A 13,252-nucleotide genomic window follows, 5' to 3' on the forward strand; every position below is an offset into this window, starting at 1 on the left:
ATATTAGGATAGGAAACTAAAAGCTGGAACTAAAACCGTAAATCTCTTCACGAAACAGAAAGATAACGCTGAGTTTGGAACTGTGAACATTTGCATATTGTACGGCCATAGTGTTAGCGGTAAAAGTTAAAAACTATTCTCTACTTTGTTTTGTAGAGCATCTTCGTGTTGTTACATTCAATTGGATTCAGGTTTAACTGATGATTTAATCATCATCGTCATCTTCTTCTTGTAGGGACTGCCACGATTTTGCGTCGCTTGAATCCAGCGACACCCGGTGATTCGTTTGATGTCATCTGTCCACCTAGTGTGAGGTGGCCATTGCAGCACGTTGGGATCCCAATATCTATCGGTTTTATATACTGCATCCCGACTAATATTATAAAGGCGAAAGTTTGTATGTGTGTGTGTGTGTATGTTTGTTACTCCTTCACGCAAAAACTACTGGACGGATTTGGCTAAAATTTGGAATGGAGATAGATTATAACCCTGGATTAACACATAGGCTACTTTTTTTCGGAAAGTTAAACTTTAAAGTAAAGTTAGAGTTTAATTCAGTTTTTCCGGAAAACGGAAATCCACGCGGACGAAGTCGCGGGCATCAGCTAGTATTTAGTAAAAAGAGAAACTGTCTTTGACATAATATCAACATACAGCTCAAACCGCGGGGTCTAGAATCTTGGCATAATATATTGGTAGGTAATAGTACCTATATTTACATTATTTAGCCGTATTTACATCAATGGCTGACGAATGTTGACGAATCAAAAACTGAATGTTTCCGACCAGACGAGGTCTTTAGACTCGTTTTTTTTTCGTTATGGTGGAAACGAAACTGGAGCTCGACAGTGGTGTGTCAGGCTTGATATGAAAGACGTGAATGAGGCTCTCGGAGTTCCACGAGACCGAGAGCAGCAGGATTTTTGACTGCGTTCGAAAAGAAGGCGGACGTCTTAACCGCCATCACCGCTTTTTTCTTCAAAATAAGTCTTAAAAAATATTATTAATGATAATTCACTCTAGATAAAATCACTTCTTCCCATTGCCAGCTGTCACTGTGGCCACCTAACTCAAAATGCCGCCTGATAGTGTCACGTAACGTGGATAAGGCAGTTCCACATTACACAATTGCACTTTATCTGTGGGCTTGAACATTTTAGCACCTCGGCCTAGTTTCTCGTAAAAACGGGACTTTATCGCTTTTTTAGAGCCGCATACCAAAATTGAAAAACTGGAACATTCGTGGAATGACTTTTTATTTTCCCATGACGATTTTGTGTGTCTGTATGTTTTTATTTTTGTACTTTAGAAAAAAGTTTAACAGCCTATAATCTTTTGTCTTTTCTCATATTTTTGAATCGTCGTTGTAAATCATAACTCGTGGTGTATTTTAGCGTTTAGATATTATTTGTCGTGGTGTATTCTTATTAATATTATGTTATCATCATGTTTATGTTACCAAAGCCTTCTCATTCTAAGAGGAGACCCGTGCTCAATATTGCACCAGCCACGGGGTGGTGTTAATGATGATGATCAGCATTAACGATCAGGATTTTGCGACTAAAACCAGTTTTACATAAATTATCTATAGTAGATAGGTTGAGAAACTTTTAATTGAAATTATTTCAAATGCTACTGAACATTCAAGTAACCTCTAGTGAAATGGCATTTCTGCCATAGTATATAGTATAGTAGCAAGAAACTCGGCGGTTGCTCTTCACAAACTGAATTCATGAAGGAGAGGTTATTTATAAATACATAGTACGAAAGAACTTTCGTAATCACAGGTAGAATATTTTCCTAAGATATATGTTGCAAACTGTATCTATAAAATGAAATAATATATTGCCAAAGTACCTCATCGATTTCAGATTATATCTTCATCAGCCAAACTTACCTCTCGAGGGAAAACTGGATTCCGCAATAATTGACTCTAATACCTAATGATATAAAGTTGAAATTATTCAACCAAGTTTGTGTAAAAAGCAAATCTCGCTGGTAAGATCTCCTATTTCCAAAATGATATTTTGTTGAGAGTTTACGATCACTTTCGAAGAGATAACGTTAGAAGGTGGAAATGAAGGTTTGCAATCCTTTTGAATATTGATACTCTTCTTTTTCAGTGCAAAGACATTTACACAGAAATAATTCATTTTGTAAGAAATTAATTAATTCATTATTTTTTTGCGCAACGGATCAGCCTGGCTGTCTAGCGTTGGTAGCTATGGTTTTAATAAAACTGCAAAAATGCTACAACTTTACATCAATCTTGATATACAACCATGTAATACGATAATGTTTGTAAAGTAATATAATTAAGTATATAAGTCAGTTTATTGACACTCCAACAACTAATACAATAAGAGGAAACTAGTTTGCTCCCTCGAATACATCCCTTAATACGAGCTGGAGGTAGTTCTAAGGTAAAGGAGCAATATGGACAGTTTTATGTAACAGAACACCAAGTAAAGTATTTACTTTCAAAGATTTTTCAAAGATTACGTTCTAAGATTCTCTCTTATTAATTAATTTCGTTGAGTGTGGGATAAACTTAAAGATGCTTTAGTTATTTAAGTGCTTTTATTTTTAGTATTTTTTTATTCTGTTACAAGTTAGCCCTTGACTATGATCTTATCTGGTGGTATAGTCTAACTGGCCGGCTAAGGTCTAAAAGCCATAAAAGTTAACGAATTAGATAAAGGATTCCAAAAGTTCATAAGTCAGTAACTTACATATTCAAAAAGCTAATGTAAGGGTTTGCGGTAAGATTAAATGTCAAATGATGTCATTAATAATAGCAAGAGAGTCATAAAAAATTGAGTACAGGGTTGCAACAAACGGAAATCCCGTCCAGGCAACCAATCTTTCTGTACGTAACTGACAAAATAACCACGCATACGAAAAATGTTATGTATAGGTACCTATTCATAATTTTACTGTTTTGTACGTACGGGAGGAAGCAAATGACAATAAGTACTCATAATTGTGGTCTAAATAATATCTGTCCCGGCTTTACTCACGTGTGTAGAGCCCGTTGTGAGGGTGGCTGGGGTGGGGGGGGGGGGGGGGGGGGGGGGGGGAGACAGCTGCCGATCGTCTCCCGACAGTTCCTGCTGTTCTTCATCACTGGAACCGTCACCGTATTTAGAATGGAAATCACTCACGGTAGTTTAAACGCTAACATAATTGTGGTGTTATTTATTTAAATTTTCAATGTAAACAAATCCTAGTAAAAATTGACTCTGATGTTGCAATATAAAACTGGTAGATCATTTTGTACAATATTTTGCTTGTTATTATTATTTACCTTATTTACAGCTATGATAGTGGCTGTTTAAAATATACATTTATTTGACAACATATGCACGGGTAAAGAATCCATTGTTTGCGGGAAATATAATAGATCTTTAACTTTAAAACAAGTGATCCTTCAGGTTGAGTTTTACTCCCACGTGTTAGAACTTATGACTGCTCAAAATAGAAAACACTGTTGTTAAAAACTTTTATTGCTATTAGCTCTTAGCCGGCCGGTTTGACTATACCTTGGGTAATAATGCAGTCTAAGGAAGTTTAGGTCAGACGAATTGAGTAGTTTACTCTAGTTTCATACTTGTTACTTAAAATAATCCCTAGATCAGAACAAGAATAATAATATTTTCTTGCTTCTTCCAAGCAAAAGACTATCCCTAGACACAACTTCTACTTGATACACTTAATAAGATCGTTTAGATAGAGGTCACGTATGGAAGTCTCGACGTATGTAACGACAAACCTTGTACCAGCAGCTTAACTACTCGTCAGGCACTTTTTTATAAGAAAAAGTATTTGTACTCTCGAAGGGCAAAGCCCGACGTAACCTGGGGGGGAAGAGGCGTGGGGGGGGGGAGAACTATCTCTACAACAAATCTCCTTGCCTAAACTACGAATGAAAATGATATCTGAAAAGTACAGACGGGGTAAGGCTGTAGCGTGTAATTTAATAATATTTAAATTGAATCTATTCCACAACATCTGCGGAACCATCATGCCTGTAAAATAACGTAAACTATCAAACGGTGCAAGTAAATTCTACTAAACTTTTTGAAGTATGCAAATAAAATCATTTTTGTTCTTAGTACTGTCAAGCTCGTAATTTAAGTTTACCTAGTTTTAATTTTTTAATTTTTAACATTTGGTTTATACATTTTGTTTCTCTTGTTTTGTGAGCTGAATAAACTTGTATTAATTTAATTTATTTAAATTACAAATGGTTCGATACCTCTCTATTAAACATACTTTGTTTTTCTAAGCAACTAAAAACGTTTCTGTGTTTAAAACAAACAAAATCATCCTTTTCATTTGCACTATTAGATGATGCATTCGTAAGTTTTTCAAAAAGTTTTTTATAAATCACCGTAGGAATTATTTGATTTTCTAGGGTAAAAAGTAGTTCATGACCGTCTCCGGGATACAAGCTATCTCTATGAATTTCGTCAACATCGTGGTAAGTAAAAGTATAGACGGATAGACAGACACTTTCGCATTAAAAAGTGACATTTGTTTTACTATGGTTATGGACGTTTTGGAATTAAGTAGGTACCTATGTATTTAGTTATTTAAATAAATCTATGTTACCAAATAAAATTCGTCGTCATTTTGGTAACATGGGCGTTGGCCAATGATTACATTGTTCAAACAAAAAAGTTAAAAAGTTGTAATCATGTGCTTAAATTATTCATTGAACAAAACTATAAATTATAATCTTCGGGTCTGTAAACCTTACTTTTCTGTTAAAACTCCATTTCATAAGAGATAACGAACATAGGAAACTAATAATAGACTTCTGTGCTAATTCTACGGTATTGTGTAGTAAGACGTGTTGACACCAGACGGGAAACAAAGCTGCTGTTGTGGCCATTGTTTTGCTGTGACTCGGTGCTGTTTGTTCAATATCATTTTCTATGCGAAGATCGAACCGTTTTCGGAGATATTTGCAAAATGACTATAGTACGCGACAAGTCGAGATACTTAGCAGTCATACCCCGATTGCCGTCTCGACCTACACGCACCCTGAAATCCAGGACACGTGTAGCATAATTCCAGCTTTTACCTTTGCTTGATTTGATTAAAGGAAAGGAATTAGGACCCTCAGCAATAAGGAATACCTATAACTCACAGAGAGAGTTTATCTAAAAACAAAGTTTTTTGATTTTAATTTGCTGTTATGTAAAAATAGAGGCAGTAAACTCATCGTAATATTTTGAGGTATGCAAATGTAATAGACGGGTTTATAGCTTTTACTCGTTTTTTACTTCTATATTTGTAGTTAAAACAATTTATTCGCCACTGGTTTGTGTAAACTGAATGTTATGTGATTTATGTAAACTGTTATGTTCAGTCACGTAATGCATTTTAATATTATATAAATATTTTACCTTTTAGATAGGTTTAGTATAATTTTAGTGTTATGTAAATTTTAGATGATTACGGTATGGCAATATCAAAAGCTGTACGGTATCAAAAGCCGTGATAGCCTAGTGGTTAGGGCGTCCGCCTTCTAATCGGAGACCTGGGGTTCGATTCCGGGCACGCAACTCTATCTTATCGGAGCTGTTTGCGTTTTAAATAATTAAATATCACTTGTTTTAACGGTGAAGGAAAACATCGTGAGGAAACCGGCATGCCTGAGAGTTCTCCATAATGTTCTCAGAGGTTTGTGAAGTCTGTCAATCCGCACTTGGCCAGACTATGTCCAAACCCTTCTCTTTCTGAGAGGAGACCCTTACTCAGTTAGGGATCTAGCAATGAGTTCATGATAATGATGTTGTAAATTGATTGCTACGTTACACTTACCACCAGACGAGATTGCAGTCAAGGGCTAACTTGTAGGTACGTACCTATCTAAATAAAATAAAATAAATATAGCATGATATACGTTTAGCTCATGAGATCAGCGTGTGTGTACTTGTAGTCTCCGTCCAGTCACATGTCCTCGTCGCGTATATGTACCTAGTTCGCCATTTGTACCTATTCCAAGAGAATTGTAGCAGGCTGTGTAAGCGAAATTAATTAAAATTCTGGAGAACGCCCAATGTGGGATTCTGTTGGCGCAACTCTGTTAGGATTTCTTTTGCACTAGCTTTTACTAGTGGCCCCGCGCCCGTGTGGAAACTGAAAACAAACTTGTGAGATGTTAGATACCCGCGACTTCGTCCGCGTGGATTTAGTTTTTAAATCGGGCAGTAAAAATGACCCAAACAATTACAGGCCAATATCAATTTTGCCGACTTTTAGCAAGATATTTGAAAAAATTATGCTCAACCAACTGCTCCGACACTTCAATCTGAATAAATTACTTCACTCTGAGCAGTACGGTTTTACTAAGGGTCGATCAACAATTGATGCGGGCGCAATGCTTTTAAAGCATATATTCGATGCGTGGGAAAACTCACAGAATGCCATTGGAATTTTCTGTGATTTGTCTAAAGCGTTCGATTGCGTTGAGCACGAGACTCTTCTAACTAAATTGAGCCACTATGGAATTAAAAACACTGCGCTTAGCCTCATTGCGTCTTATCTGAGTGACCGTATACAAACCGTATGTGTAAATGATGTGAAGTCATCCGGATCACCCTCACTAATGGGCGTTCCTCATGGCTCTATACTAGGTCCCTTCATGTTCTTGGTATATATAAACGATTTACCATATTTCGTTCATGATACTTGCGATATTGTGCTATTTGCAGATGATACATCCCTAATTTTTAAAATCGATAGAAATAAAAACAATTTTGACGATGTAAATAATGCCATATCGCGGGTCACTCATTGGTTTACTGTCAACAATTTACTTTTAAATGCAAAGAAAACCAAGTGTGTTATATTTTCTCTGCCCAATACAAAGGCGACCAAGGACATTAACTTAATGATAAATAATGATATGTTAAAAGTGGAGGAGACCACCGTGTTCCTGGGAATCACGTTAGATGCAAAGCTTCAATGGAACGCCCATATATCAACACTTGCTGGTAAACTCAGCTCTGCTGCTTATGCTGTTAGAAAGATTCGACAGGTAACTGACGTGGAAACTGCAAAAATTGTGTATTTTGCCTATTTCCACAGTATTATGTCTTACGGAGTCTTGCTGTGGGGTAAAGCGGCAGATATTGGGAAAATATTCGTATTACAAAAAAGGGCAATACGTGCAATTTATAATTTAAAACCGCGCGATTCCCTACGAGAGATATTTAAGGAAATAGGTATTCTTACAGTAGCTTCCCAATATATTTACAATAATATAATTTTTGTACGACAAAACATTCACAGTTACAAAAATCAGTGATCTCCATGATAGGCAAACTAGAAACAAAAATAAGCTAGCTACTCCTGCGCTCCGCCTCTGGAAGGTGCGAAAGTCATTTGTGGGAATGAGTGTAATATTTTATAATAAAACTCCACAAGCAATTTTAGACTTGCCTTTACACAAGTTTAAAAAATGTGTTAAAAGTATGCTCCTAAAAAAAGCATATTATACAGTCGCAGACTATGTAAACGATAAAAAAGCTTGGATTTGACTCGCTCCAGCAATGCACGGGGCTGCAATGGCTTGTATAGTACGGTATAATAACATTGTAAATTGAAAAATTAAAAAGAGCAACCTCCGAGTTTCTTGCTGGTTCTTCTCGGTAGGAACGGCATTCCGAACCAGTGGTAAATTAAACCTGACTATTCATAAGCACTTTTAAAAAGTTTACATGAATAAAAAAAACATTCTATTCTATTCTATTCTAAAAATCCCGTGGGTAGGTAGGTACCTACTCTTTCATGGTCCGGGATAAAAAGTAGCACATGCTCATATCTAGGATTCCAGCTATCTCTGTATCAAACACATGACGCCCGCAAGTTCATCCGCGTGGATTTAATTTTTAATTATTTCCTAGATGACTTCGTTTGCTTGGATTTAGGTTTTCAAAAATTACTTAAAAAATTCTGTAATTTTAAAATATCCATGGAAAAAACTACGTCAATATGTCGTTGCTCCGTTGCGGCGCACTAGTTGTGGCAGAGGATAAACCAACAAATGAACACACTTTATTATAGAGTTAGTGATATGCTACTCAAAAAGCCGGGATAGCCTAGTGGTTACGACATCTGCCTACTATTCAGGAGGTCGAGGGTTTTCCCGGGCACGCACTTTTAAATTTTCGGAATTATGTGCGTTTTAAGAAACTAAATATTATTATATCACCGAGGCGGGCAGCGCGGCTTTGAAGTAAACCGCTTGGCAACATTCAAATTCTGTGTTTCAAACGTTAAATTTGAATTTAATAAATTATAGAAGTCCTGTTGAAAACCAAAATTTAGCAGGTTCTCTGTAGTACTTAAAGACAAATATTTCCATATAAAAATTATTTGCCAAGTCAGAAATTTTAGTATTAAATAATTCGTTTTAGCCCTTTATTTCGGCTTATTTCAAGATTTTATTTGATCGAGTGAAGTACTTCCTATTGTGTATCAAAGCACATTCTTTAGACAATGTCTTTAGGTATATTGTATATTTTTAGCAAGGCCATTATTTAATAGTAAATACCTAAAACATTTGATCTAGCAAACCAGTTTTTTCCGCTTAGCCTCGGTGACTCGCCTTAACCTACTGTATTTATGTGCAAAACGTTGGTCATTATAGCGCTAGGTAATTTTACATCTCAATCCGTTGTAAATCGAAATAATATGATAACTGTAGCAGTATTGGCGCTTTGAGTAACTCAAATTAACTGTTAATCCCTCGACTCCAGGCAAATAAAATTAACGTGAGCCATGGGACGGCAAACATTGGCGAGCATCTACCAACCTAGCTGTTGGCTCTGACCAAATTTAAGCTTACTGTTACGATACAGCAAGAAACGACTTATTCCGAAATCCAGACATACTATTTTGCTGTAAAGGATTCATAGGTAGTTAACTGTAAGTGATGCCGTTTCGTCATAATGCTCGTACAGCGCAAAGTTCTTCTGCACTCTTGCCCAATTACAACGTACGTATGCAAAGTTTTCAAACTTGCATGCATACGCCGAGTGAAAGTTTGTGAAATTCATTCGCTAAGTACTCAAGTAATCGAAAACCACAGACATAACCTACTATTCTCGGCTTCTTTTTTCTGACATTCCATTCCAGCAGCTTTACCAATTTATTTATGCTTCGTAGAATTTATTGTGAGTATATAGGACTATCGCCCATTGAACGCGATTCTGAATTGCAGCCGTAGTACTTAGTATAAAGGTATGATTCCGAACCACGCTGCACGCAGCAGCGCTGCCGCAACAGTGCTGTCACCAGCTGTCACAGTCCTGTCGCGGCACTACTGGTTCCCATACAATTTCTATAAGCTTATATGACATTACATTACGAGGTAGGCAGAAATATCGCGGCAGCAATGTAGCGGAACGTTGCTGCCCAGCTCGGAATGTAATGTCATATAAGCTTATAGAGATTGTATGGGGACCAGTCGTGCTGCGACAGGACTGTGACAGCTGGTGACAGCACTGATGCGGCAGCGCTGCTGCGTGCAGCGTGGTTCGGAATCATACCTTAATCGTGAGCAAAGGTACAGTACCTACGCAACAGGTTGAAATGGCAATCGAGGAGGGACAAGATTTAATCATGAACGGCAGGTTTTGCATTCAGTAGCCGACAAGGTTGTAGGAATAAAATTTATCACATTGCTTGTGTAATATATATTTACGTATTGTAACATTTTGTTAAAAAAAAGAGCAGCTGCTGAGTTTCTTGCTCACTCTTCTCACTAGAATTTGTTTTCCGAACCGGTAGTAGACTCTTGACATATCATACGTAGCACAGGCTGTGTTACATAAAATAAACAAATTCATTCGGTATAATTTTTTATTTCTTTGTAAGTTGCAGTTTCAAAAACCTAAGGTTTCTTCTTTTAACTTCTGTAAATCAATGTGCATCTCATATAGATGTAATACACTCTACTCTCATGTACATTGTTGTTTATTCAGTCCGTTTCAGCAAATGTTCTCGCTCGAATAACTCCTAGCTTCCACCTAGATGGGATTAGAAAAGCTACATTTGTTAACTAAGGGCACCAATTAGGAGTTTCAAATAGAATTTATAGTTCGAATTGGGTATTATCTTTTGTAAAGCGGTTTTGTTTGCTGCATTTACAGTTTCGAGGTTTGAAGGAGAAAGTCTTTGTGTATTTATTGCTAAGTTATAATAGTCTAGAATAGTACTACAACTGTCAGAATCTAAATAAATAAAAGGAAAAGGTGACTGACGGACTGACTGACTGACTGATCTATCTACGCACACCTCAAACTAAAGTACGGAACGGGCTAAAATTTGGCATGCAGGTAGCTATTATGACAATAATGATAACGAAAATTCAACCCCTAAGGGGGTGAAATACGAGTTTGAAATTTGTGTAGTCCACGCGGACGAAGTCGCGAGCATAAGCTAGTAATAGAATGTGTTTACAAAATGTTAACCGTTCTACTTAGGTTAGCATGATTAGTTTTTATCCTGTTGTGGAGTATTTATGGTGTAAATAGTATGATAAAATATGAAGTTGGTAAGTTTAAAAGGGGTGTCTTGCCTATAACTAAACTAATGTATATAAACTAAACCTAAACTAAGTATGTTATATTTTTGTGTTAGCCTAGTGAAGATTCTCTTCGTCTTCTGGGGGCTCCCGTCTTAACAGACTCTGTTCCCCTTTTTATTAATGAACAAATTACTAAATTTGATCAATGTTCGGAGCGCCTTTACCAAATAAATTCTCACATGGCCCTTTTTATCATTAAATACTGTCTTTTCGTTCCTAAATTTACCTATTTTCTTCGTTGCTCACCATTATGGAAATTCGTTCCCTTATTGGTTGATTTGGATAATATTATCAGAAACACACTTTCCAAAGTTCTAAATTGTCCTTTTGATGGCGCGACATGGACACAAGCTTCACTCCCGGTTCGCTACGGTGGTTTAGGCATTCGTAAAATTAGCAGTGTATCATTACCAGCTTTTCTATCTTCTGCGTATAGTACGTTAAAGCTCTTTGGCAATATTATAAATCCATCTTTGGGTTCTATAGAGCTTTCGTATTTGAGAGGCTAGAGAAGCTTTCAATTTAGCATGTCCTAGTAATGAGCCGGTATCTTTGTTTTCTCAAAAGGGGTGGGATGACGCGCTTTGTGCAGACGTTTTGCAGGAGTTGATAAATTCATCAACTTCTGCAAGAGATCGCGCGCGTCTCCTCGCAGTGTCTACGAGAGAATCGAGCTATTGGCTTCAAGCTCTCCTTTCGAAACATATAGGCACTCTTTTAGACCACCTTACACTTACTATCGCGGTTGGTCTTCGGCTTGGCGCTAGGATTCAACAGCCACATCTTTGTCATTGTGGCGAGGCAGTGGACGTATATGGTCACCACGGTCTTGCTTGTGCCAAAAGTGCCGGTCGTTTTTCCCGTCATGCTTCCTTGAACGGAGTCATACGTAGGTCTCTTGTCACGGCTAATGTGCCTGTAGTATTAGAACCGGTTTGGCACGTAGCGATGGCAAGAGACCAGACGGTATGACTCTTGTCCCGTGGAAGCAAGGTAGGTCGCTTGTGTGGGATGCCACGTGTGTGGATACACTGGCGCGGGCGCTGTCACACGTACAGGCGACCTCCGTGGCGGCCGGAGCGGCGGCTACTAAGGCAGAAAGGGCCAAGAGGCGCAAATATGAGAATATAGAAAATAGTTTCATATTTGTGCCTTTTGGGGTGGAGACCATGGGTTCGTGGGGCGAGGATGCTAGATCCTTTTTTAAGGACCTTTCATCCCGTCTCGCGGAATCCACGGGGGACCGGAAGGCTGGCAGTTACCTCGGTCAGCATATTAGTCTGGCCATTCAACGAGGTAACGCTGCCAGCGTTCTGGGCACCCTGCCTCGTTGCGGTGGTTTAGATGATATTTTCGATTTGTAATTTTTATGTTCTAGAATAAGTTTGGTATTTATGTTTTTTGTATCTTCCTATTAAATAAATACCCATGTAAGCCTAGGTTACCAGGATATAAATTATAGTCCTAGACAGATTAAGATGGCAATCGGGGTATAAGGCGGACACACCCGCACACCCGCACTTCACCCGCGCTCGCCCGCGGGGGCTGTGCAGTGTGCGGGTGTGCTCCTAAAACAAGAAGCAATGAATTTTCTTAAAGAAATAAACCCATTGCACAGGTCCCAATCCATTAATTAACTCTTAATGAGTTTGGGTTAAGGGTCAAATGTTCACAGTCCTCGAATAAATACGAAAACTTACTTGAAGTTAGTTACTCTTGATTTGTGAATTATTGTAGGTATACAAATTTTAAATGCGAAGTTGCTAAAAGGGACGGGACGCTTCTAAATTGTGGTATGCTAACTCTGCACAGTACAGAGTAGATCTCAGGTTATAAGCATTCTTTTGTTCCGTGCTTATACTAGTGGATATTTACTGTCTAGAATCCTTCTCTTTGTCATCACCGTTTGGATCGATAGACGTTCACTGCTGGTCGTAGCACTCTAGTAAGGATCTCCACAGGACATGGTATATGTAGCACCAGAAACACCTCTACGATATTTTACTGAAAGTTAAAATTCTAGCATGTTTGTCTATTTGTAATTTTAAGCATTCTTTCATATCTAACAAATACTATTTTATACGTATAAACAAGTGACGTATTATTCCCTTCATCTTAGAATTTACATGTTTAGACTAACTTAGCTTAAAGCTTGTACCCGGAAAAGGGAGCAGTTCAACTGGTTGGAATTGTATCTTAGAACTTTCAGATTTCATTTCACTTTTAGTTATTTTTTAAGGTCTCAGATAAGTTTTCAATTTCCTATTTAATTTTAATGCAAGTAAACAATTTAGAGCTCATTTCTATATTAAGTGACCTCTTATAATGTATGAATAGTGTCTTTATAAGTCCGGAGTAAGAATCATAGGTATTTTCTTTACGTCGTCGTGGGCAATAAGTATTCATATTTCCCAGTTAAGGCCTTTCAATAGCGTATGTGCTCGGAGGCTTTCAGAAAGTCAGTTTGTTTGTTGTTCGCAACTCGTTAGCGAGGCGATCGGCGGTACCTACCTACTATAGGAGAAACTTACCGTCTCATAGAATGGGCAGCAAAAGTAAAAATTCGAAATACAATATTCAATAAACATAAATTTTAGTTCCCGAAGCCTTCGTTGAGTTAATTAGTAGTATTCCATTTATTGTAAT

At 37.6% G+C, this 13,252-nt stretch overlaps 1 pseudogene; it reads left to right on the top strand.

Moving 5' to 3' along the window:
* Positions 1 to 9,609: 9,609 nt before the first annotated feature.
* LOC138402605 (uncharacterized) lies at positions 9,610 to 11,971 on the top strand (annotated as a pseudogene).
* The last annotated feature ends 1,281 nt before the right edge of the window (positions 11,972 to 13,252 follow it).

Source organism: Maniola hyperantus, chromosome 7 (assembly GCF_902806685.2).
Source record: "Maniola hyperantus chromosome 7, iAphHyp1.2, whole genome shotgun sequence".
NCBI classification, from domain to species: domain Eukaryota; kingdom Metazoa; phylum Arthropoda; class Insecta; order Lepidoptera; family Nymphalidae; genus Maniola; species Maniola hyperantus.